This window comes from Priapulus caudatus, unplaced genomic scaffold, assembly GCF_000485595.1.
Source record: "Priapulus caudatus unplaced genomic scaffold, Priapulus_caudatus-5.0.1 Scaffold7, whole genome shotgun sequence".
Taxonomy (NCBI): Eukaryota; Metazoa; Priapulida; class Priapulimorpha; order Priapulimorphida; family Priapulidae; genus Priapulus; species Priapulus caudatus.
Genome location: NW_014577068.1, coordinates 1421122 through 1425745, shown reverse-complemented (window position 1 = coordinate 1425745; position 4624 = coordinate 1421122). Strand labels below are relative to the sequence as shown.

General features: G+C 45.7%; 1 protein-coding gene across 2 annotated transcripts in view; it reads right to left on the bottom strand.

Moving 5' to 3' along the window:
- Positions 1 to 106: 106 nt before the first annotated feature.
- LOC106805819 overlaps positions 107 to 4624 on the bottom strand; it is a 122018-nt gene continuing 117500 nt past the window's right edge. For both annotated transcript variants that reach the window (XR_001393474.1, XM_014807564.1), the window contains one exon: positions 107 to 541. The gene's annotated coding sequence lies outside the window, so the exon portion shown is untranslated. The remainder of the gene's footprint in view (positions 542 to 4624) is intronic.

Genomic DNA, 4624 nt, shown 5'->3' with positions numbered 1-4624 from the left:
TCGTCGTCGTCGTCGTGTCGTCGTCTCTCTCTCTCTCTCTCTCTCTCTCTCTCTCCTCTTCTTCTTCTCTTTCTCTCTCTCTCTCTCTCTCTCTCTCGCTCTCTCTTTCTCTCTGTCGCATACACACACTCGCTCTCTTACTGCCTCTCTCCCACTTCTCTCATCATTCGAGCACTATGCTGCAGTGTTGCCACGCCGCCGCCTCGCTCCTCCACGATGCAGACGTGACAGCGCGCCAGGCTTCAGCAGCCGGCAGACATCTCCACATATTACTAAGCCGCAATGTCACTACGTATCGACACAGACGACACGCCTCGTCGCTGCATGTATCACTCGCGCGCGCGCGCGGCGATCGCCTCACCACACGACGTCATCGGCAGCGGCTGGTATACTGATTCACAAACCTTCACCACGCAACGGCCCCGACAGACAGCGGACACGCCGTCACCGCCGCCTCGCAGCAGCCCCTACAGCACTGCCGCAGATTAAGTCGTTTGCACGTCGTCTCCGGGGAGCCGTTGTTTAGCGGCGGGCAATTTTTCTGAAACAGAAAATAAGAAGAGAGACATTAACCGTTAGTAAGCTACAATGAGCGGACCGCTGCCGAGGGTTTACCGGGTATCATGGCCCACTGACCGCCGATTGGCTGGCTAGCTGTCACTTTCGACGTTGTATGCAGTGTACGACTACGAGTGTACGCATTATACGCAGTGTACGCAGTCCACGAGTTTTTGTTTCGATTTACAAAACCAAAACTGCCTTCAGTTTCGCCCCGTTATTTTCATTTTCACTGCATGTGATCAGGGATGACGCTGTTATTTATTATTTATTGTTATTTATTATATTTATTTCATCATCAAACAACACTGAAAACCAGACTGGCAGACAAAACACTCAAGGGGTTAGCCTTTACAAATACAATATACTATGTGCGATTTTTTTCGTATAGCTATTAACAAGTTAGAAGTACTAAATTTCTAACAGCCAGACATTCTTTGTCCGCTAAAGGAAATATTTAATTACTTCTTTTTGATGGCGCGACGTCTATCAGCAAATATGGTCAAGGAAACAGCTTCAACTTAGGAGAATCTTGAGGCTATGGATATTATTAACTGCGAAATCTCAACGTGTCTTAATCCACAATGATGATAGATTCGGTGAAAGTTAATCGACGCGAATAGCACGAATATGTCTAAGCTATTAAATACAGTGAGACGCGTAAAATAAACAAGACTAATACACACGACACTTGATTGCCATGAAAGTCTGGTGTCGATTTGAGTGTTATGGTAGTTACTAGTACTAGAGAGCATACAATGAAAACGATTCAACACATAACATGGTAGGAACAATCTCTTATCATTTGTTAATACGAATCAGACGTCAATCTCACAGTCTACAAGCCTGGTGATGTCCGCCAGGAATGCACTATCTCTGGATTCAGCAAAGGAATAAAGCTGGCCTTTCACAATTTCGAAACAAAATTACAGGCCGGGGAGCACAGTCGAATTAACTAGAAATAGCTTCCAAGGGGACTAATGACTGTCATGATATGGCTAATCTGCATGATCTAAAATAGCGATTTATTATGAGCACAGCGCACATCAAAGTTGGTAAACCATTACGAACTATAACAAGAGAATTTCTGCCGAATTTGATCTCTGCCACAGGCGTAATGCATCATGCAATGTCATGACACTATTCTAGGCTCCAAGCAATAGTCAATTCACTATTGGATAATCGAAACAATTTTATGTTTTTTTTCAAGTTAAACATATAATGAGAGCTGTTGCCACACTTCAAATTATGCTGAAAGAAAGGAACGTTTAGGAATGATAACAACTGAAACAATTCCCCACTCTGCATGTTTGCCCACGGTCACTGGGAGGGAGTGTCAGTTCATTAGTGCATATGATTTGAGACTTTGATCAACGGCTGTCAGGTGATGCTAGGGTTACTCGAAATTTTTCACAAGCAAAGACTGCAAGCTGTTGCCAAGGTTACACGCTTATGGCCCGACGCGAAAACGAAGCGATTGATTCTGTGTGTGCTTAGATGGCTACACGTCAACTCCCTTTCAACAGAATGAAGCAGTCAATACTCTCTTACCGATGCATTTTCTCACCGTAGCTTAAAAGTTGGTTGGTGCAGAGAGGCAACGGCAAGGTCAGTGTCGAACCATTAGGTAGGGGCGTAGGCACAAAAGCCAAGATGAGAATTTACATTAGTAACACCTCTAAAATTACACTCGTTTTGTTTGAAAATAAAACACAATTTCTTTCACAACTGACTAAAAATTTACACAACAACGGATAAATAAACAGACAGCACCCCAGTGACGATATAGTTGTTCTCTGCTGCGTATTATTACCAGATACTAGACGTTGTAAAACAGCTACATAACTTAGAACGGAAATTCAAACATGTTCAGAGATAAAATGACACGCGGACTACATTCCCCCAAAACAGCCTCATCTTGGGAGAAATCCGGGTTATGAGGAAACCTTGAATGAGCTGCATGAACAAGCCGAGCTTAATCCGAAACCAATATACGAATTACAATCGAGAAAATTATATACAAAAAACTATCCATCACCGATACCTCATTCGATAGTTCAGGTAAATGTGCATGAGGGTATTACTGATGTGATATTACAGACTATTACTAAAATATATATTGCATATCACGACTTGGTGACCTTTATATGGCCGTGCAATGCCTTAATAGACACTTAAAATGAATACGCAGATGTCACAATTGATCCTATGGCACAGAAACCGATTGTACAAATTGGGAGGTTGTCAAGTTATTAGTACAGTCGGTCCATGAGCCACATACTGAATGTGTTAGGCATAATTATATGCCGAAGCGGTGTTTTTGCTACTTATTAAATCCGTGCTATAAAACAATAGATTTATCGCGAGATTGTAGTGCAAGCTCCGAGCTGCTGCTGCTCTTCAACGAGTCGTTACTATTCGCTGGGAACAGCAGGCATTCTTACGCTCTATCGCTACCCGTAATATGGATGACATAGACCCCAACCCCTTATAGCAGGATGGCCACATCACCCGCCCCACAGATCAATTCGTGCCGCCTACGCCGACTGAAAGAAGCTCAGTTGCTAGGGATAAAAAAACCGGGAGAGAGAGTGCACACTACACATGGCTGCCTGTGCCAACACGTGCTCGCATCACAATGTCGGGTCACACGGTGGCCAGACAGTCTGATTACCTTACTACTTAATTCCTCCCGCAATTCAGGCCTATCACGCCGGCAAATTGGGTGGAAAATCATAACTCCATCTCTCCCGCAATACGCACCCGCTGGCACCTACACAACCCACAGCTGCGCACGCACGCAAGCACGCACGCACGCACACGCTTCTGACCACAGTGTATATCCCATCACATCAGTCCCAGCGCGACAGAGATGATAGCGTTTTTTATATGAACGAGAGGGAGAAAGAGAGACGGCCGCCTAGTGTAGACGGCTCGGCGCATGCAATAAGAAGCACAGCCCAGGCGTGCCAGTATCTACCCCCGCGCGCACGTGCTCGCGCCTTTAGAAGTACGCGTTCCATCAAAATGTCGTAGAAATGGCGCAGAGCCTAGGCGAAACACGCTGAATTCGCGGTGGCCGTGTGCCGAAGCTGTGATCAAGAGCACTCACAAATCAGGACTCCTTTTCACGCGTTGCAACCCCTTTTCAAGACCGACGAGAATTCACCCACTCTTCGGTGAAATCTCCTCTCTATATAGGAGGACGTCCATCATCACTGGGTGTAAGGCGTTTTTTTAAAGCGAGTTTCGTCATGGGGACAGGGATGGGTTCGTGGGCGTGACACAGGTGTATGTAGTGCGCTATATGTAGCATGCTAAACACGTATGTCTCCTTCAGAAAGCCATCTTTACACATACTACCAGGGGTTAATAATGACAAACTACTAGTAGTAGCAGATTCCGGTATGTGTCTGGGCGACAGGTGTGTGGGATGCAACAAATGGGTAAAAATGTCAGCAAGTGATTTCTTATCGGGGGTTGGCAAACGGTTGCCAGACAGACAGACGGCTACAGGGGAATGTCTGCGCGTGCATGGCCCCCCACGAACAGAAGCCACAGACAGTTCACTAGGTGCGGTGATACCGAGATAATTGATAGCGTATGGCCGCCATGCCTACCGTAGATACGGCCAGTCGCATATATACGCGCGACTGTTTCACATTTGTAGTCTGCTTTCCTGTTAATTCGCCACCTGTTAATACCTCTAATGCGTGATATATGACCGCGCCGTAGTAGCGTTGCTTTTCTCAGAGTTTGAACAAAACCGCATTTCCGTTAAATATATAAATTGTCTTTAAAATACACCGCAGAAACTGCACAGGGCATGCACGTACATGTACGGCTGGCTGTACGTACGAGTAGGAGTTAGCAAATTGTTCAGTCGCACGATGGAACTGCGTGGAACATATATTGACTGCGCCTAGTCGCACAGGGGAACTGTCTGGAACATATTATATTGACTGCGTCCAGTCGCAAAGGGGAACTGTCTGAGACATATATTGACTGCGTCCAGTCGCAAAGGGGAACTGTCTGAGACATATATTGACTGCGTCCAGTCGCAAAA